This window comes from Salvelinus sp. IW2-2015, linkage group LG6.1, assembly GCF_002910315.2.
Source record: "Salvelinus sp. IW2-2015 linkage group LG6.1, ASM291031v2, whole genome shotgun sequence".
NCBI classification, from domain to species: Eukaryota; Metazoa; Chordata; class Actinopteri; order Salmoniformes; family Salmonidae; genus Salvelinus; species Salvelinus sp. IW2-2015.
Genome location: NC_036845.1, coordinates 16,211,358 through 16,234,359, shown reverse-complemented (window position 1 = coordinate 16,234,359; position 23,002 = coordinate 16,211,358).

Genomic DNA, 23,002 nt, shown 5'->3' with positions numbered 1-23,002 from the left:
TTTTTCCTGGAGAGAAGTGGCTTCCCTTCTTGACACCAGGCCATCCTCTAAAAGTCTCCACCTCACTGTGCGTGCAGATGCACTCACACCTGCATGCTGCCATTCCTGTCTCTTATACACATCTAGATGTGTATAAGAGACAGGCGAAAACACAACATATATTTATGTTAGTTCACCACCAAATCCAAAAAACACACAGCCATTTTTCCCAGCCAAAGATAGTCACACAAAAGCAGAAATAGAGATAAAATGAATCACTAACCTTTGATAATCTTCATCAGATGAAAGGGGATACATCAGAGAAAATGACTTTACCCCAGTCCTCAGCAGTCCAGTCCCTGTACCTTTTGCAGAATATCAGTCTGTCCCTGATGTTTTTCCTGGAGAGAAGTGGCTTCCCTTCTTGACACCAGGCCATCCTCTAAAAGTCTCCACCTCACTGTGCGTGCAGATGCACTCACACCTGCCTGCTGCCATTCCTGAGCAAGCTCTGTACTGGTGGTGCCCCGATCCCGCAGCTGAATCAACTTTAGGAGATGGTCCTGGCGCTTGCTGGACTTTCTTGGGCGCCCTGAAGCCTTCTTCACAACAATTGAACTGCTCTCCTTGAAGTTCTTGATGATCCGATAAATGGTTGATTTAGGTGCAATCTTACTGGCAACAATATCCTTGCCTGTGACAGCCCTTTTTGTGCAAAGCAATGATGACGGCACGTGTTTCCTTGCAGGTAAGCATGGTTGACAGAGGAAGAACAATGATTCCAAGCACCACCCTCCTTTTGAAGCTTCCAGTCTGTTATTCGATCTCAATCAGCATGACAGGGTGATCTCCAGCCTTGTCCTCGTCAACACTCACACCTGTGTTAAYGAGAGAATCACTGACATGATGTCAGCTGGTCCTTTTGTGGCAGGGCTGAAATGTTTTTTTGAGATTCAGTTCATTTGCATGGCAAAGACGGACTTTGCAATGAATTGCAATTCATCTGATCACTCTTCATAACATTCTGGAGTATATGCAAATTTGCATCATACAAACTGAGGCAGCAGACTTTGTGAAAATTAATATTTGTGTCATTCTCAAAACTTTTGGCCACGACTGTAATAGAAGAATGTAGCTAGCTACATAAGCACGATTGAATATAACACCATAAAGGTTATGAAATGTGTAACGTTACCTCGCATGTCCGCGGTTATAAGGAATATACACAAATATATTAGGCTCCATACACAGTGAGCTACAGTAGAAACGGTATAACACGACATACAGAAACTATTATAACGTAATTAAGGCACTTACTTTGATAGAAACGCAGTCTGGATTTGAGCCTGGGTGTCTGTAGTGACGCCTCTAGCACTGAGACGCTGTGCCTTAGACAGCTGCGCCACTTGGGAGTCATAAGGCCAGGGTAGCTTCAAAATACAACACATGCTAATACTTCTCTGACGCAATTAGCATTGTTTTCCAGAGCTAATAGAAGAATGTAGCTAGCTACCTAAGCATTGAGTATAACACCATAAAGGTTATGAAATGAGTAACGTTACCTCGCGTGTCTGCCGTTATAAGGAATATACACAAAAATATTATGCTCCAGTAAAAACGACATAACACGACATGCAGAAACTATTATAACGTAATAAGACACTTACTTTGATAGAAACACACACATTTCCAAAGTTATTATTGGTAACGAAAACAACTATGACTGCGATGCAGGCAACAGACGGAAAATGTGAACATGGGTGTGCAGGATGGGAGATGAGTAAATGTCTGCAGACTTGATGTCACGATCGTGTGGAGAGACGGACCAAGGCGCAGCGGGATATGAATACATCTTCTCTTTATTTTAATGACGAAGATGAACACGAAACGAAACACTTATACAAACTAAACAAAACAACAAACGATCGTGAAGCTACAAACGAAAGTGCACACACAAGCTACTTACGTTAAACATAGACAATTACCCACAAATACATGATGCCTATGGCCACCTTAAATTGGACTCCCAATCAGAGACAATGAAAAACATCTGTCTCTGATTGAGAACCCTCAGGCAACCATAGACATAGCTAGACACATTCACTCAACCATAGACTTCCCTAAGAACATTCACTCAACACAAACCCTACCATCTAACAAAATCCCCTAGACACTACAACCACCCAAGACAAGACAAAAACAACAAACATACCCCATGTCACACCCTGACCTAACTAAAACATATAAGAAACAAAGAATACTAAGGCCAGGGCGTGACACTTGAACTGCACAAACAATTGGGAAGTGTTTGGGGAATTTTGTCCGGAGTCGGAATGTCAGAAATGTCAAAATAATTAATTGGTCCGCAAAAGTAAAAATGACTACTTTTATGTGAATGAATGAGGCGGAACACACCTCAATTCAAACTTTTCTTMGAAAATAATTTGAAGTTGAAAACAGCCTATAAATAAAAACAGGCTGGGTGCCTTCGTTTGAGGGCAGCGTGGATTACATGTACTGTTGCGTAACAGTGGAGAGAACGTTCTAACATCACGGGCGACCGTTAGAGATCTTTGGATCTCACGTATGAAAGGGTTTTAATAAGTGAATAAAGATTTAGTTTAAGTATAACTCTGACTTGTGTGATAAATTTGTCTCTCCTTATTTGATAGTAAAGAAATTAACCACCAAAGTATGCAGGAACAGTGAAGGCAATGTATGACATATATAYATTAGAAAAAATATATACTACGCGTATAATAAATACTACAGTTCTACAAAGGGAAAACTGTTTGGGGGGTGCTGTGAGGTGTTCAAAGTCACTTTCATACAAGGGGAKATTGTTGTTATRGACCTTTCTAATCTCCTGTTGAATTGTTCAAATGGYCCCAACAACACATGCAGGCAAGAGGATTCGGTGTACTGTGCCTTGTTCTCCCCACGTAGAACAAACTCCCAATAAGATCTGTAGGTCACCAAGCGTTATTGTGTGTAAGAGCGTTATTGTGTGTAACACACACGTAACACACCTTTAATCTTCATCATCATCATCATCAAATCATTTATCCAGTTTTGCTCCTAGTCCTAATGAGATGCACTGAGGCTAGCTTGGCATCTATAACATTTGGCTAAAATACATTTTGGGTATAGCAACAAAGCTAGCTAGCTCAACTTGTAGTGGTACTAGCAAGCCCCGTCATTGTCGAATCGATGACACAATTATACTGTACTAAACAACACTGCCTCGTGTGAAAAGAGGCAGCCATTGTAATTATTTTGCAAGCCATCTCAGATAGACAGTGCATGGTAACTCCCCGTGAACCTRTAGAAACTAGTACCACTCCCATTTTAAAAAGGCTGCCTTCAAGGGTCGGAACAAGGAAGTAGGGCTCTCGTAGTAGTCTTTAAATAGCCAGGGGAAATGGGTCAACCTACATATCCTGCAATGTCGTGGCAGACAGGAACATCCGCTCTATTGAACAAGGACAACCATATATACGTGCTGCTAGCGTGATCGTGCAATCGGCGAAAAATAACAGGCCACAATAATTACTACAAAACGCCATACATTTTTAGATCAGACAGCAGGCTCATTCAACAAATTACGTCATTGGCTGAAAATCACCAAAATACCGCTATGGTGCATAATTACGTTTGAAACACACCCATCACTCATAATTATGTAGGGAGATTGGAAAAACASCCCGGAATAGTGTCTTAGTGGTGAAGTTTCCCTTTAACAAAAATTATTGCTTCAATTGTCACACCAGGTGATTCAGTGTTCGACTAAGGAGTCCTTGGAAGGAAGCTTATACGATAGTGAACCTAAAGTGAAATACTTAGGGAGTAAATGGGCCGATKAAAGTTTATGAACCGTCTCCATGGTTGCATCCCTACACTACATACCCATAACCAGACTATGGAACCCCCCTGTAAAGAAATGACTCCATAAGATACATTAAGGTACATGGAGTGGGAGCCTCTGGAAGCCTTGATGGTCACTTTAAGGCATGCTAATTAAACAATAATGGCAAGATAAACCAGTGAGCAGCAAACCGTGATGAGTGTAGGRTGAAGCGTCAGTCATTTGCGATACAGATGTTAATGACATGATGCAACATGACTTTTTTGTTGTCCCACAGTGAAATATGTTATGGTACGATGGRGACAATCAGATGTGTTCATGTTGTGGCTTCCATCAATTGTGGCTTCTTTCCAATCCCCCATAAATGTTTGGGTAAATATATGCAAACATATACAGTACCAGTCAAAAGTTTGGACACACCTACTAATTCAAGSTTTTTTCTTTATTTTCTACATTGTAATAATAATAGTGAAGACATCAAAACTATGAAATAACACATGGAATCATGTAGTAACCAAAAAAGTGTTTAATATATCATAATATATGTTATATTCTTCAAAGTAGCCACCCTTTGCCTTGATGACACCGTGGTTGGATTCACAAGAAGTTMATCTTTAAACCTATGGAAAATATGTTTTGTTTTCTGAATTTTTATAATGAGTATTTCTGTATTTGAATTTGGCGCCCAGCAGTTTCACTGGCTGTTGAAGAGGTGGGACGCTAACGTACCCAAGAGAGGTTAATTGAAATGCATTCCAGGTGACTATATCATGAAGCTGGTTGAGAAAATGCCTAGAGTGTCACGTATGGTTCCCAATTGGAGGCAGCTGWTAATCSTTGCCTCTAATTGGGGATCATACTTAGTGTGTTCCTTTTCCCACATGCGATGTGGGATATTGTTTTGTTTTGWATGAGTGCCTATGTGCGCTACATTTCTTCACAATYGTTATATCTTTGTTGTTTTGGAAGTTTCACTATTWTTAAAATGTGGAACTCTACTCACACTGCRCCTTGGTCCAATTATTTATACGACAGTCACGACAGAATATCCCACCATTACAGGACCAAGCAGCATGCCCAGGAGGTGAATGAGAGTTGGACATGGGAAGAGATACTGGGTGGATGCGAGACCCTTCCTTGAGTCGCCGAGGAGTAAAGGAGGACAGCGACAACGCCGGGGTCCGCGGCCACAAACAACCCAAGGGCAACCCCAAGTTTTTTGGGGGCGGGGGCACAAGGGGCGGTTGCCCGAGCTGAGGAGAGAGCCAAAGACCGTCTGGGAGTCGATAGAGCAGTTGGAGGAGGGATATTGGAGAGAGATGTTGGTTAGGTGTATTCTGCAGCGCAGGCGTCATGAGGAGCGTGTCATCAGTCCGGTGCAACCTTTGCCAGCTCCATGCTCCAGGCCTCCAGTGCGCCTTCCCAGCCCGGTACGTCCTGTGCCGGCTCCCCGCACTCGCTCTGAGGAGCGTGTCATGAGTCCGGTTTAACCTGTGCGGGCTCCACGCACCAGGCCTCCAGTGCGCCTTCCCAGCCAGGTACGTCCTGTGCCGGCTCACCACACAAGCCCTAAGACGAAAGTCATCAGTCCGGTACAACCTTTGCCAGCTCCATGCTCCAGGCCTCCAGTGCGCCTTCCCAGCCCGGTACGTCCTGTGCCGGCTCCCCGCACTCGCTCTGAGGAGCGTGTCATGAGTCCGGTTTAACCTGTGCGGGCTCCACGCACCAGGCCTCCAGTGCGCCTTCCCAGCCAGGTACGTCCTGTGCCGGCTCCCCGCACTCGCCCTGAAGAGCGTGTCATCAGTCCGGTGAAACCTGTGCCGGCTCCACGCACCAGGCCTCCAGTGCGCCTTCCCAGCCAGGTACGTCCTGTGCCGGCTCCCCGCCCTGAGGAGCGTGTCATCAGTCCGGTTCAATCGTTGCCTCTAATTGGGGATCATACTTAGTGTGTTCCTTTTGCCACCTGCGATGTGGGATATTGTTTTGTATGAGTGCCTATGTGYGCTACATTTTTTCACGATCGTTATATTTTTGTTGTTTTGGAAGTTTCACTATTATTCAAATGTGGAACTCTACTCACGCTGCACCTTGGTCAAATTATTTCTACGACGGTCGCRACAGAGTGTGCAAAGCTGTCATCAAGGCAAATGGTGGATACTTTGAAGAACATGAAATATATTTTGATTTGTTTARCACTTTTCTTCACTATTATTCTACAATGTAGAAAATAGTAAAAATAAAGAAACTCTGGAATGAGTAGGTGTGTCCAAACTTTTGACTGGATATATACTATATTTTCCATTGTTATTTTCCCCTGACCCTACCACCCCTCCCCTAATTGGAGTAAACTAATGGGCAACAACTCTTCYACTTCCAGCTTATACATACTATATACATTTTACGGACACATTATATTTTACAATAGTTATCTTTTATTTGTTTTTAGTCCCATCCTTCAGCTTCACTCAATCCCACCCATCTATCTCTGAATACCATCCAATATTATTATTTTTTTCCATGTATTTTTCAACTGTGCTGTGATGTTTCACAAAAGTTCTGAACCTTTCTACTCTCAAAGATTCTACGTATTGTAAATTAAATAATAGATTTTTCRCTTAGAGTATTACTATATTGTTGATCGATTTGACTGTGACGTTTTAAATCACCCAGCAGTGCTATTTGCAGCGTTAGCTCCAGGAAAATGTTGCTAAACTTGAGCCATTCCTGAACCTGCGACAAGCTACATACGGACAGTACCAAAATGATCTAATGATTCTGTCTATTTGCAGCAAAATCTACAGGCTGGGATGGTTGTTTCCCCCATATGTATACCATTCTATTGTATACCATTCGTTCTTACTTAGTAGGGCTAGAAAATCTGGAGAGCTACACAAGGATTCTTTCTTCTTTCAATAAAGCACATATATACAGTATATATATATATATTGACTATCCACGTAATATGCAAAAGTTGAATTACATTCATGCWCTGTTAATAAGCAGATTTCTTGTTTTAAAACCGTTGCATGCTGCTGGAAAAAAAGGAACTAGATCACTGGTAAACAGCATGGAATATACTGAACAATATCCAGGAATTATCATAGCTTTTCTCCTYTCAACTTTCATGTTGCATTTCGAGCTTTTTCCAATACCTTTTTAAGTATTTATGACTCAGGGCAGGCCCTTTGTCRCAAGCAGCAGACACTCCCTAGTGAMTTTACTCTCTTTCTGCTTCATGGACAGAGAGTAACTATTCATTTTCCCCGAACATTCAACTTAATTTGACTGTTTTCCTATGGGCCATACTGTAGTAGTCTTATGAAAGCTTTACTCTGTTTTTCCTATTTTACCACACAGAAACAAAGATATAGGAAGTAATGCATTTGGTGGCAGAAGTCTGTTTACTAGAGACAGGTAGAAGCACATAACTGTAAGTGAATGAATGCAAGTTCTCTCTGAACACCTACTGTACCAAACTGTCAATGTTTGAAGTGTTTTTAGGTAGAGAAAATGCAGTAATTTGGAGAACATTACAGCCATAATTGCTTGTGACATCAGTGATTTTGCATGCAACCTCTAATTGAGGGCTGGTGTCAGAAAGTCCATCAACAGYCTGCTTTTTCCTGACTACAGCTGGCAGGAGCTTTTACCGTCTAATACTGAGGTGTTTTATGTTGTTGTTATCATTTTATTGGTTAAATGTAGAAGTGCAGTTTTGGTTTTGGAGGAGAGGTCAACATGTAGTTCAAAAATAATACACACCAAATGAAACCTGTTTTGAAAAAGTAAATGTTTTATGTCTCAGCTATCCTTGATTGGCACATTAGGATAAGAAAATAGCCTGCTCGCTGTTACAGTGTGTATTTTCCACCATCACCCTAAACTGAAGGAATAGGCTACCTCTGCATCATAGCAGTAGGCCCTGGACCTCGTAAGTGAACAGTAATTATGTGTAATTTAGCAGTCATAGTAATCYCATGTGTGATCTCATAAATACAAACTACAATACCTACACTATAAAAACAGGGAGTGATAAACATTGGCTGTGTTTCAGCCTTCAGAGGTTGCTTGTTTTGGTCAAAGGCAGTGGGAAACCTACATACTGCATATGTAGAGAACTGACTATGAAAGCTCTGCTTTTGACAGCCGCGCTGCATGCCCCAAGTCCATTTCACAGATGGTCTCCGCACTTCAACCGAGAGGGCGTCTATTTGTTTTATTCCTTATTCCGACTAACCGTCATCCCCACTCTCGCCACAAATCATTTTAAAAGAGGGGGTAGTGTAAAATAAACCTCCATCATGGGAGGGGAAGTACCTTTTAAGATCTGTCAAAGCCTCGGTTAATAGGGGTTATCCATCGTGGGCTTTCAAAATGTCACATTGGAGCCTCGTTCATTTGCATAACCTGTAAAGCATCCCAGAGAGCGCGTCTGCATTGATTAAGCCCGGTGTCCCGGGAGACTCGGCCGTCGCTAAGGCACTCCTTAATCCACTAAACTGGTCCACTCTCAGGTACTCTCAGTACTGTTTTACAGCCGTAACATGGTGTGAACTCCTGCTCCGCTCATTCCTATGCACTCAGCTAGCCTAATCTGCCGCCTGGCCACAGAGTACATATCATCAGGTGATCTGTGGGATGTTGTGAAASTCCTTCTAAACCCCCAAGAATAATTCTAGCTCAGCCTTTTTGGACRGATGCGTTCCAAGAAAGATTCCTTGCAAATGTCCTCTAGCTATTTTCTCCCAAATAGCTTTGATGAAATCTTAACATAATGGATTAGCTAGGCCAGTTATTCACAAACAAACTTGGATCAATTGCAAGAACAGCAAGCRGAATGAACCTGAGGTAAATTACAATTTAGTTAGATTCATACAGGGCTCCATCAAGGCCACATTTMTCATTGCTTCCATCTTCCAAGTTGGTAATCCCTCGAGGCTATCACTCCCCCATGGCATTGTCTTACCAGACAATTGTGAAACATCACTGACACAGGTCCATCCAGAGGAAATTGCTGTGATTGCGGATAGCAAGCGACTATCACCAAGTGCTCTGTACGGTTTAATATACTTGATGGGAGGGGATGGTGGAGCACTTTCGTTTGGCCTCATGGAGATTCCCATATTGGATAAAAAACTCCTGAAATAAGTTTTGGGGTTAACAATTCCTACAACATGCAGAACATCAAATGTTATGGTACAGCTTGAGGCATYACTGTGCTTAAATCCTATACACACACAACAAACACATTTCTAAAGCGTCACATCTGAAGCTATCCAGTGTGTGAGTCCAACTATGAAATTCAATGAAACATCTTAGCATGCATGGGGTATACTGTACTATATTGAATAGTACTAGTGCACTGTTCTTGGTGTGCTCAGGGCATTCAATCGATTGGGTGCTGTAACATCACCCGGAGTGTGTGAGCGGGCAGCTTAGGGTGATTCATGGAGGGATTTATGAACGATGAKGAAAATCGATGAGGAATAAGAAATGAGAAACAACTGAGCAGATTATGGAGGTTATTACGGGCTTTTGGCAAAGAGAAAAAGAATAGACACTTACTGCGGGTCGGCTAGGCTAAGAGGACAGAGGAGGAGCTGAATGAAAAAACTTGATGTGAAAATACTGTGTGTGAGCACATATCCTTAGCAGTCTTTTCGGACWTTTCTTCAAGGGAAGCAGGAGTTCCATGTAAAACCTGCACTGAGCTGGASGGTGTCATCWTTAGTTGAAAACTGCTGGATACAGAAAAAATGCAATCGTAAACCAAACCAATTAAAACCAGAATCATTTGTTTCATTATCTATTAGAAAACATACAGGAGCCGTTRCCTCATCCAGAAGATTAATTCAAATGTATATTGATTCAAATATACCTGGGAAACCTGCACCCCAAAAATTGTAATTGGGAGTATGTGCCTTTTTAAATAGAGGCTCCTGCTTGGACAAAAACAAACCAATTGGAGTTGTATAACAGACAGGTGAAAATAGAGATATTGGAAAGACTTTGCCTAATCTGCATTAGACAGACATTTTTAAATGGAGGGGCTGGATGGACTGATCCAATATGTTGTGAATGTGGGAGGAATGGTAATTGTCAACAATGCCGTGAGTTGGACAATGAAATGCTTCCAAATACAATTGTAGCACTTTGACTACAAACGTCCATCAGTCTTTGCCTCCCTCCAACAGTGTCATTACAGTWGGTGCATTACCAAGTCAAGACAGATGCACCTTCACTAAAATTGGCAGATTGCAGCGATATATGGAAATKATTTAAAGTGTTTAAAAGTATTGTTCGATTACTAGGCATATTTACCAAGAACGACTGACGTACTCCTCTATGTAAAGAGTCACTGTTGCAGTTCTCCAAAATGAGATGTGTGCGTCATGTCTTGAAAATGAGTGGACAAAATTATTATCATCTGGGCACTCATTAATCATATGCCCGGTACATTAACTTAGTGMGTTCAGTCAACTGGGAATGTTGATTCTGTCGGAGAGCAAACTCTAGTCTCAATATATTACCTTTGATATAGTAGGTGAGGTACTACTAGAGTTGTACTACAGCTACAATGGCTCTTTTGACACAGTAGAAGAAGTAGGATACTAATGTGGAATCTATTCAATTGAATACAGGGGTTCTAGTTCTCACATACAGACATTTCGGCAGTTTTTACAAAATTGAATAGAAGTGTGTCAATCACTACTGCAGCTATCACACATAGTGCTGAGCGATTAGTGCTTCTTGAGATCGGTTTGGATTTGGTTTCATAAAAACAAATTCTATACTGTTTTCAATTTTGGTTTCGATGCATTTTTTAACACTAAGTGCATTATGAAATAATGACATTACAATGATTTTAGAGCTTTTTGTATGGAAATTCCAAAGCCAAAAAATTATTCCATTGTCTCTGTTAGGACCACATTGGGTAGACATCARTAGAAAAATAGGAAATTACTATGAATKAATTAAACTTTTCAGTTGTRTATATTACTTATTAMMATTTTTCATTCGTTAAAGTCATCATCTCATCTCTGCTCAGGCAGTATCAGTCAGCCATCCAGACCATCTAACCTATGTGCTCCACATACTRTATTTAGTTATCCTATTTAGCTAGCCTGCCTAAGTATGCTGCAGAGCTGTCTGACGGAATAATTTGACTAGTTCTTCAAAGTAGATAAGGCATACTTTCACGTCTCTGTCCCTCTCGCCGTTGTGTTGTTTATATTCCTCTCTCATGCGGTCTATACGTCTGTGTACGTATCTAACCTAACGGAGCAGGAGTGAAAGTGTATCTGTCCAGAGATCTGTAAACTGTGAGAGAAAAATTATGTATTTACCTGATTTATTTGTTATTAATGGTTAACAATTAATACTTAACAAATAGGAAGACATTTCTGTCCTACTAATGCTGTGTTTTTATGGCCTCCACTCTAGTTCCCTGCAGTTAATCTGAGTGTATGGTCACTAGAGATGGCTTGAGCTGACAAATTAGTTAAAGAGTGCATGTGGTGGGTGTAACCGAGATAGAGATCGCCTGGAAGAGTTTAGAACAATCCCTCATTGTCTCTAAATCATCCTGGCATCTGGGAAACTAAGCCAGGGTGGGGTTAAGACAACAACCCCCGTGCAGATAACGACAGGATGAACCCAGAGTGGCTTATGATGCCCCAATCTGCATGGGATGCCCCAATCTGCAACCATGACTAAGCATTCTTAGTGTCAGCTACATAAAGAACTCTGCATTTCTGTAAAGGTTAGGCTGCTCGGCCCAACAGTCAAGAGTGTTGGGTTGACTAGTCTCATTATTGCAATAATTAACGGACATTGAATAAAGATGATTGTTTGAAGAAATGTCTCTCTCACTTGATTCGAATATTCCACAACAATATACTTTAATGCTGAGATGCTCATGTCTCCACCCTAACAATGGAAGTTGTTGTCCCAAAGGCGGAAAGGCAGGCGACAAGCTTAGGTTCAACATAAGCCCATAGAAATGCATTGKGCTTATTGTGGACAGATTTTGATAAGTGAAACCTCTCACTTCGTCTCTTCTTCTCTGATCCGTCTTAGTCCGAGATGGAAAAAACAGGCACAATGGATTATGGTCATTGTAGTTAATTACCACGTTTTTGAGCTAATCTACATTGAATATTTGCTTAATGAAAACTACAACTTCCTTCAGCCCAGTGTCCCACATAGTTCTTGACTTGATTTCTCTTGTGAATTATTTGATTTCTCTCTAGAGAAACTGCGCGTTGGGCTCACAAAAAAAGAAAATGGAATTCAAGTAATTGAACCGACGTCGGTCAAATAATTGTTTAATAACCAAATAAAAAGGGAAACATAGGTTAATTGCTCAGCACTAGTCACAAAGCTATACAATTGGAGCTTTGCTGAATAAATCACAGTGTATAAAATATAGTTATCAATACAAGAGGGAGAGGGTCCACACTAAAATGGCCACTTCATTCAGAGGTTATAGCACAACCCTTATCATTTAATAACATCCATTTCATTTTGTACAATTACAACAGCAGTATCCATAGGGACCGAGCCACCGACTTTGTCTATTACTCAAATCTGCTCTCTTTTTATTGTGGCTATTGTATCACCAAAGGTGGGTAACACACAAACACACAAACACACATTCCACAAAGCACAGGTTGTCCTAAGGATTATGGATTAAGGCTTGGACAATAAAAGAATGGGCCAATTGCTTTGATGGAATTGCAAGGGCCATGCACAGCTGGCTGTATTGAATTCAGGGTGGCTGGCGTGGCGTGGGCCAGAGCGGGGCTCCAAGGGCTTGGAGCGGATGTGAGACCTCCCCATTCAGAGAGCTCCATCTGTTCCCTCTATCAAGTCTGATGGGCAGGAGGCCCGTGCCAGGAGCCTGCTGGCTGGGCTGCCCCGTCCTTATTCTCCTCTGGAGCCCATTCTGGAAAACAATGAGAAGTAACTGTAGGGATAGGAAAGCAAAAGCAAACCATWGTCTATAGAGTGAAACATMMTTACATWGTGTAATAGATCAAGTGTACTACCTGGAGGTTCCGTGGGGAGKGAGAGAGTATGAGATACTTCTTCTCTTTGACCCTCTTCCCCTTATTCATAAACTTGGCATCAGTGGTACAATGTTGCAGAGGATTTGTCCAGTGTTTGAGTGTTGCCAAACTAGCCTGGGTTTTCAACACACCTAACAGCATTTGAATCCAGACCTTGTCTTGTCCTCACACAAATGCCCCACTGAGCATCCCACTAAACTGTATGTACTTAATTTAAACATGTTTCAAATGTTACTTTGGATTATACAAACTGGTGTTGAGGTCATTTTAAATACCATTAAACACACCCAAAAATGATGTTTGCTATCCTGTTCGCTATCCCTTATGGATGGAAGCAACATTTTACTTGATTTTTTAGCTTTCTCTTAGTGGATAAGAGGATTCCACTCTGCTAGGTRGCTCTGTGTTTTAAATCACTGTCAACATTCGGGCTTTCTCCAAGGATAAGATCTGTGATTTCATTACATTTGCTCCGATACCATCTCCCACTGAGTTGAGGCTTTTCTTAATGTTTTAAACRGAAAATGTTTCCCCAGACTGAAATTCATTTAAAGTTAAAGAGACTCGGATTGTGTGTGCAGACACTGCCAYGTTCCCTTTGAAGCCAAATGAAAAAAATGTTTCCTTTTGAACTTTCTGTCAATCAATAGGACTGCCTCTGTAGATTTGATTTCTTGTATTTCAAAAGGCAAGTGTCATAGGAGTGGATACCTTTGTGTGCATGCTTGGGAGACATATTGATTTCATGGCAATRTAACCTCAATGCAGCTAGAATTAATTCAAGAGCTTTGCGTAAGGACAGCTCTTTTGTATGGGCACTCACTTCTAATCAGTTACCATTTTGTCTTGTTCACAAGTGCTTATGACTCAGAGAGAGGCRGAGTGTGGTGTTTGTGTGCGTGTGCGTGCGTGCATGCCGGTGTGTGAGAGGGGTTGAAAAAAAGGTTGGACGAGTGGGAGACAGTAACACAGACAGACAAGTCTAGTTCCTTGTACAGACTTGTGTCAATTACCTTTCTCATTAATTTGTTCATACAAGATTTTATCTTTATTTAACAAGGCAAGTCAGTTAAGAACAAATTCTTCTCTTCAATGACAGCCTAGGAACAGTGGGTTAACTGACGTGTTCAGGKGCAGAATGAAAGATCTTTCCTTGTCAGCTCAGGGATTTGATCTTGCAACCTTTTGGTTACTAGTCCAACATGAACCACTAGGCTACCTGCCGCCCCAATATGTAATACAGAGCCGAAGGGTCGAGAGTACAACAATCTGAAGGATTTGGGGCTGTAAGAATTAATAAACACGAGTGGACCACCAGACTTTATCCACTTTGTGATTTGCAGATACAAATCTAATTTGTGGAGTCGTAATAGAGGGGTTATCCTCTCTAACAGCTGTGTGATGGAGGAATTGCCTGGCTTACTCCAACCAGCTCATGCTTGATAGTGCATTATCATTAGTGGAGAACCGCAGATTAATATTTCATTATGAGTACTATGGCTTTGGCAAGGGCCTTCCAGGCGTATCGGGTGATGTGTTATTCTCCATTTCTCGCTGATTCGTCTTTTCCCGGTATAGTGATGGACAGGCCAATAGTGTGAGGTGCTGAGGACGAAGAGATATTCATTCATATCCATATTCATCCATAGTGAATGAGCAATACTCTTTGGAGTGACGTATTATGCTCTTTATAGAAGAGAGATGAGAGTGAGTTTGAGACTGTATTACATTTTCCATCAGATTTGCCATAGGCCTATCAGTAAACTGTTTTACAGGGGATATACAGTATGCACTGGTAATTGGTATTTAATATAATACCTGTGGTGTTTTATGGATCGAGAGACTGATGGTTACACATACAGCATAAAAGAGATGTTGTAGAAATGTCCTCAAACTTTTGAGTTTATGGCAGCTTGCTGTGTCGGATTTAAGTACAAAAAATGCACTAGATGAAAGCTAAGTGGATTCCAACCCCTTTAAAGTAACTGTCTGATTTCTGACATCCTGCATAAACTCCGTGAATGTTCAAAGATGACATGTTTAAACCTGGGCTCTTTTGAAATATCAAAGGRGTGTAAACCAAATATCCAAATGTCAGCACGGGGGATCCTCCAGTCTTTTGATACCTGTTTTATGAGTAGCASAAATGACAGATCTGAAGGTAATTCACCACAGCTATCATCATGGAAGTGGGCTATTCTCTAAGTATTTTACTTTTGAATTGTCACTTTGTCAATATTAAATATGAATCACTATTTCTCTACTCTACCCTTGACAGCTGTGTAGTATTTTGAAAGACATACCAAGTCTTTGGCTTAAAGAATAATGATTAGAGTTGGCGTTTCCTTGGATTTCCTGCCTCGTGTAACCGGTGTGAAATGGCTAAATGTCTTGAAGGCCAGCATCCCGGAGTCACCTCTTCACTGTTGACTTTGAGACTGGTGTTTTACGGGTAGTATTTAATGAAGCTGCCAGTTGAGGACTTGTGAGGCGTCTGTTTCTCGAACTAGACACTCTAATGTACTTGTCCTCTTGCTCAGTTGTGCACCAGGGCCTCCCACTCCTCTTTCTATTCTGGTTAGAGACAGTTTGCGCTGTTCTGTGAAGGGAGTAACACACAGCATTGTATGAGATCTTCCGTTTCTTGGCAATTTCTTGCATGGAATAGCCTTCATGTCTCAGAACAAGAATATACTGACGAGTTTCAGAAGAAAGTTATTTGTTTCTGGCCATTTTGAGCCTGTAATTGAACCAGCAAATGCCGATGCTCCAGATACTCAACTAGTCGAAAGAAGGCCAGTTGTATTGCTTCTTTAATCAGGACTACAGGTTTCAGCTGTGCTAACATAATTGCAAAAGGGTTTCCTAATGATTAATTAGCCTTTTAAAACGATAAACTTGGATTAGCTAACACAACGTACCATTGGAACACAGGAGTCATGGTTGCTGATAATGGGCCTCTGTACGCTTTTGTAGATATTCCGTAAAGAATCTGCCGTTTCCAGCAACAATAGTCATTTACAACATTAACAATGTCTACACTGTATTTCTGATCAATTTTATGTTATTTTAATGGACAAAAATGTGCTTTTCTTTCAAAAACATGGATATTTCTAAGTGACCCCAATTTTGAACGGTTGTGTACATGATCGCTATCATGCTTTGAGTGACTCTATTATGTGACTAATGTAAAGTAGGTAATTTGCTAAGCAGCAGAGAACATTGGAGGGTATGTAGGCTAAAGGCTCTGTGTGATCATGTAGTGCAGTTAAAAGTTAACTTTGTGGTTAAATTTCCATGTACCGAATGAAAAAATACAACTTTCACTACTCTGTGTTCATCATAACTTATTTCATCTGTAGCCTAATTGCAGTGGGAGGACCACCTTACATATCGCGTGATTCCAAGTTTACTTTGATATTGTAAGGACAGATGCTTGGAGACGAGAAGCAAATAAAGGGAGTGAACATTTAATTAATAAACAGACATGAAACAAGACAGACAGCGTCTGGACATGAAAAACACAACGACATTAATGCTGACATGGGGATGAAACAGAGAAACAGGCAGATATAGGAAAGGCAATCAAAACGTGAAGGAGTACAGGTGATTCCAATGAAGCACTGATGCACGTAACAAATGGAGAGTGTGCGCATAACAAAGTCATCAACCAGGTTCTGTTTTGGTAAAGGGCTGAGGGAAATTTAACCACTCTCACATTCATAGACAGAGCTATGGATGCAAGGACTGACCATCCATGATATCAAAATGATAGTTTTAACCATGTTTTAGGCTATACAGTGTTTGTTTACATTTAAATTGTAAAACAAGCTTACAGTTGAAGTCGGAAGTTTACATACACTTAGTTGGAGTCATTAAAACTCGTTTTTCAACCACTCCATAAATTTCTTGTTAACCTGTTTGGGACAGCCTCCCCCCCCTTTTCTCAATTTCCGCCTGAAAACATACCCTAATCTAACTGCTTGTAGCTCAGGCCTAGAAGGAAGGATATGCATATTCTTGGTATCATTTGAAAGGAAAACTTCTGAATTTGTGTAAATGTGAATTGAATGTAGGAGAAAATAACACAATAGATCTGGTAGAAGAAAATACAAGGAAATCAACAGACGTTTTTTGTTCTTTTACTGTTGTTGCATCTTTAAAAATCAACAAGAAAGGCCAAACATTCATTATGATACTGGGGATAATTTCAAATCAGAACATAGGTAGGCAACAGTATTTGACCAAAGTTTCAGATGGATACCTTCAGGAATGAGTGAGGTACATGCCATTGAGCATGAAGTCAACCAGGTGTCCCTCACAAGTTTCCCAAATGTACCCAAGTGGCCGAATTGGTACAATGATACAAATAACTATATACAAAATACAAAACAATTATTCTAACATACCAAAAAATATATATTTGAAAAATTCAAGAAAAAAAAACAACGAAGCCGCCCTACTGAGCCCCTTTTCCCTGAGGCACATCCTGCCTGCAATGATGAACTTCAGCATGTGCGTACCGCTGGTTGGAGCAGAAGGGACAGAGGTGGTAGAGGGGACAGAAGGTGCTACAGTGTTCTTGCTGTAGTTAGCAAGCTCCTGGATGAGCTGCTCTCTAAAGGCTAGCTGTGAGATGGGGGCTGTCACAGTTTTGGCCATTTCCTTCTGGAGGATGAAGGAATTCACCACAGCAATGTCAATAAAATGATAAAACAAAGTTTTGTACCATTTCATGGTTTTGTGAAGGACATTGTAGTATCCTGTCAGCGCATCGATAGGTCTACACCTCCCATGCTCTTATTGTAATCCTGCACAGCAGCTGGAATGGACATTTCTGGCGGTCCAAGCGCCTGTAGGACCTTTCAAACGTCGAACCCCACCGAAGGACTTGTGATCTCGTATCCCCACCGAAGGACTTGTGAATAGTGGAGCACATGACTACCTCTCGAGTGTCCATCCACTTCACAAAGAGCAAACCATCTTCACGGATCCATCTCATGGTACCCCGCTCAGCCCGCTTAGGCATGTCGTTCACCCTGGTTTTTGGAAAACCCACTCTGTTGGTCCGAATGGTGCCACAGGCCACATCTCCAGCTTCCTCAGGTCTGTGAACAGGGTAGGGCTTGTGTAGAAGTTGTCTACAAATAGTTTAGCCCTTCCCCAGCAGCTTGAAATCTAATAACTGCATCACAGAGTCATAACTGAGTCCCTTACCGCTCGCACAAGTGTTCTTCCCCTCATAGACAAAAAAAATTTCACGTGTATGCACACGCAGAATCGGCCAAAACAAACAGCTTGTAACCCCATTTTGTCGGTTTGTACGCATGTACTGTTTTAGGCCAATTCTGGCCTTTGAGGCTACCATTCTCTCATCTATGGAAAGGTTCTGGGCGGGCTGAAAATATGTCTTGCATGCCTCAACGATATCGTGGTAGAGAGGTTTAATTTGCAGAGCTTATCAAACCCTGCCGTGCCTCGTTTCGTCTCGTTGTCCTTATCAACTTCTGGGTCACTGATGTGAAGTGCCCGTGAAATTGTCAGAAACCTCTTGCAAGACATGACCGTTGAGGGGAAAGGCAGTTGATAGAGGGGTGCAGTTTTCCAGTAGTGTTTCAGGGTTTTCAACTTCACCAGCCCCATGTAGATGACCATAGATAGGTAGCAAAACAGATCTGAAATGGAAATGTCCTTCCATGCCTCTGTCTTGCCTTCCTGCTTCTTAGCGCCATACCTATTTGTGTTCATCACCAGGGTATCAACAACTGCCGAGGTGAAGAACAACTGGAAAAGTTGCATGGGGCTGTATTTTGAAGTTGGGTCCAATTGAGGGCCTACTGGGCATTTTGGGCGGAAAAGTGGAGATGTGGGGCCACATCCTCCTCAAGAACAGAGTGCCAACGGTCCTCCTCCGCTCTGGCAGGTTCCACGCTGGACGCTCTGGACGGTTCACAGCTGCCCTTCCTCTGCTTCTTTGCCGCCGGCTTACCACCCCTTGATGGCCGGGCGGGGTAGGTGTGGTGCCGGATACAGCAGGGGTCCAGCTGGATGGACCAGCTTCAGTGGGGGATTTGCACCTTGGCTCCCAATCAGAATCGCTGGGACTGTGAAATAAAGACAGACACAAAGACACATATTATATATACACAATTTGTGACCATGGTGAGGTTTTGTCAATTCCATTTTAGATATAAAATACATTGAAACAATTAGGTAATAATTAATCACACACATATTATATATACACAATTTGTGACCATGGTGAGGTTTGTCCATTCCATTTTAGATATAAAATACATGTAAACAATAGTAATAATTATACACACACATATTATATATACACAATTTGTGACCATGGTGAGGTTTTGTCCATTCCATTTTAGATATAAAACATGTAAACAATTAGGTAATAATTATACACACACATATATATATATACACAATTTGTGACCATGGTGAGGTTTTGTCCAGACACACAGACATACACCCACAATGTAGAGCAATATGTACTTTCTACATTTCAATATACTTGTGCACTTTATATTTCATGTCCTAGTCATATTTTTATATAAGGCAAATAAAATACAAATATCTCAAACAACTCAAATGAATAATATTTGATATTACTAATTTCAAACAATGTTACTCACCGATCCAAAACTGAGTCTTCACCATATAGGAACTCTCCTCAAATTCTGAATCAACGGATTCAATCTCACTGATTCATCTAGATGTTCACTATCACTAGCTCTGTCTATTTCTTCAATTATATCGTGCAAGTCTGTGTACTTGGTCTTCGTCTTAGATTGGCTGATTTATTTGCCATTATTAGGCCTTGAAAATGCTCAAAAAATAACTTTTGCGGCGCGTAAAACGGCGAGGCTACTTGTTGTAGAATTTTCAATGGCGAATGGCTGTGTGTACGCATGGGTTTACAACAAAGCCTATTCTTCTCGGTTCGAACCATTGCATGTTCCCGTGTACCTCAGTTCATTGGCTGTCTATCCAGCTAGATTTCAGGAAGATCAGTGGTCATTGGTCCGAAATACAGTCAATCAACGAGAACAGGTCATTCGATAGGCGCGTAATGAGGTCGTTGTTTGGTGTGTTCAAATCAATTTTTTTCGGTCAATATGTCCCGGGAAAAGAACCATGACGTTTGGTTGTTTTACTAACAAACCGAGGATTGTAATGAAACCGAACATGACTGGATAAACGTCCGTTTAGAGTGAGTAATTACAATGAATGTTACGTCCAAAGTTGAAGGACGCTGAATTTTCCACACAAGCCGTTTACAAAAATGTTTCGTGTTAGGCTATAAAAATGGATTATATCGAACAAAACGCCATTCATTGTTTCGTCGTGACCTTTAGGATTGCCAAAAGAAGAAAATTTCATAAGGTAATTGATGACTTTTATTGCTATTTCTGACTTTCGTGACTAATGACAAACGTTCGTGACAAACGTTCCGCTAGCGGAACCCCGGGCTAGACAGGTTAACAAACTATAGATATGGCAAGTCGGTTAGGATCTACTTTGTGCATGACACAAATCATTTTTCCAACAATTGTTTACAGACAGATTATTTCACTGTATCACAATTCCAGTGCGTCAGAAGTTTACATACACTAAGTTGACTTGCCTTTATACAGCTTGGAAAATTCCAGAAATGATGTCATGGCTTCAGAAGCTTCTGATAGCCTAATTGACATCATTTGAGTCAATTGGAGTGTACCTGGATGTATTTCAAGGCCTACCTTCAAACTCAGTGCCTTTTTGCTCTGACATCATAGGAAAATCAAAAGAAATCAGCCAAGACCTCATCCTTGGGAGCAATTTCCAAATGCCTGAAGGTACCACGTTCATCTGTACAAACAATAGTACACAAGTATAAACACCATGGAACCACGCAGCCGCCATACCGCTCAGGGAGGAGACGCGTTCTGTCTCCTAGAGGATGAATGTACTTTGGTGCGAAAAGTGCAAATCAATCTCAGAACAACAGCAAAGGACCTTGTGAAGATGCTGGAGGAACCGGTACAAAAAGTATCTAAAACCACAGTAAAACAAGTCCTATTCAAAATATTCTGAAAGATTGCTCAGCAAGGAAGAAGCCACTCTGCTCCAAACCCACCGTAAAAAAGCCAGACTACGGTTTGCAACTGCACATGGGACAAAGATCATACTTTTTGGAGGAAATTCCCCTGGACTGAGGAAACAGAAATAGTAGTGTTTGGCCATAATGACCATTGTTATGTTTGGAGGAAAAAGGGGAGGCTTGCAAGTCAAAGAACACCATCCCAAGCGTTAAGCAAGGGGTGGCAGCATCATGTTGTGGGGTGCTTTGCTGCAGGAGGGACTGGTGCACTTCCACAAAACAGATTGCATTATGAGGGAGGAAAATTATGTGAATATATTGAAGCAACATGTCAAGACATCAGTCAGGAAGTTAAAGCTTTGGTCACAAATGGTTCTTCCAAATGGACAATGACCCCAAGCATACTTCCAAAGTTGTGGCAACATGGCATAAGGGACAACAAAGTCAAGGTATTGGAGTGGCCATCACAAAGCCCTGACCTCAATCCTATAGACAATTTGTGGGCAGAACTGAAAAAAGCGTGCGCGAGCAAGGAGGCCTACAAACCTGACTCGGTTACACCAGCACTGTCAGGAGGAATGGGCCAAAAATTCACCCAACTTATTGTGGGAGGTTTGTGGAAGGCTACCCGAAACGTTGACCCAAGCTAAACAATTTAAAGGCAATGCTACCAAATACTAATTGAGTGTATGTAAATGTCTGACCCACTGTGAATGTGATGAAAAAAATAAAAGCTGAAATAAATCATTCTGACACTTTCACATTCTTAAAATAAAGTGGTGATCCTAACTGACCTAAGACAGAACATTTCTACCTGGATTACATGTCAGCAATTGTGAAAAACTGAGTTTAAATGTATTTGGTTAAGGTGTATGTAAACTTTCGACTTCAACTGTATATTTTGGGTTATGATGAGTGTATGACAGTTGAACTAAGCTCATGGCAGTTATGTTATTTTCTTCAAGAATCAATGGGTATGTATCGTTAATTGATCATTCCAAAAATGAATGTAGCAACTAGGATTCCAGCTTTAGGTGATGATGAGTCTACGTCATTCATTCATTCACTCACTCAGTCACTCAAAAGCGACAAACCTTCCCTTGTTAATGATCTTGCGATCGTAATTTCATAAATGGCTGCTCTAACATGTTCTGTGTATCTTTGACAACATCAGCTCTCAGTCCTCCTTTCTGTCACTCGCTCTCTTTATCTCTATCCCCCAAATGCTCTTCTCTTTTGTCATTCTCTCTCTCTCAACAGTCTTTCTCACTCGTCTCTAGACTCTTCCATACACTGTGGATTTCCTTTGCCACCTAGCAGAATGTCTGATGGAGTTGAATTAAGCTGTTTAAGCCCCCCCTACCCTTTCTTTACTGCTTGGCGTGTGATCAGGATGTCGAGGGCTCACAATAAAATAGCTGGTTATTGTTACGCAACACAATGTGTGTGTCCCAAATTGAACCCTGTACCCTATGTAGTGCACTACTTTTGACCAGGGTCCATAGGGAATAGGTTGCCATTTGGGACGTAGGCAAGCATACAATGACTTCACAACCGGCTAATCAGCCCATCAATTCTTGCTAAATAGCAGTCGCAATTTCTCACGTCTTCAAAAAAATTTCCTACTTCAGTACAGTGCAGAAGTTATTAAATATTAGCAATCAGTGGTATGAGTGAGTGATCAGGACCGAAGAGACAAGAGCAGTGGGAGGATCATTTTTGTGGGGAGGAGTGAAGGGGGTAGCAGCAATCATGACCGAGAGACCCCACCTCTCCTTTTTGAACTGGTAGGAAGAGGGGCTGTTGTGCGCAATGTGATCAAACAGACAGAGCATGGAAGATACAGGTCTAYGACCCTTTTTGCATTTCAAATTAATAATTTATATAAGTCCACCTTTAACCAGTTGCTGATTGTCCTCTCTCTGTCTATCTRCGTAGCTCAGATTTTTATATCCCTCCTACTTGTTCACCTGTTTCTCAGGCCATCCT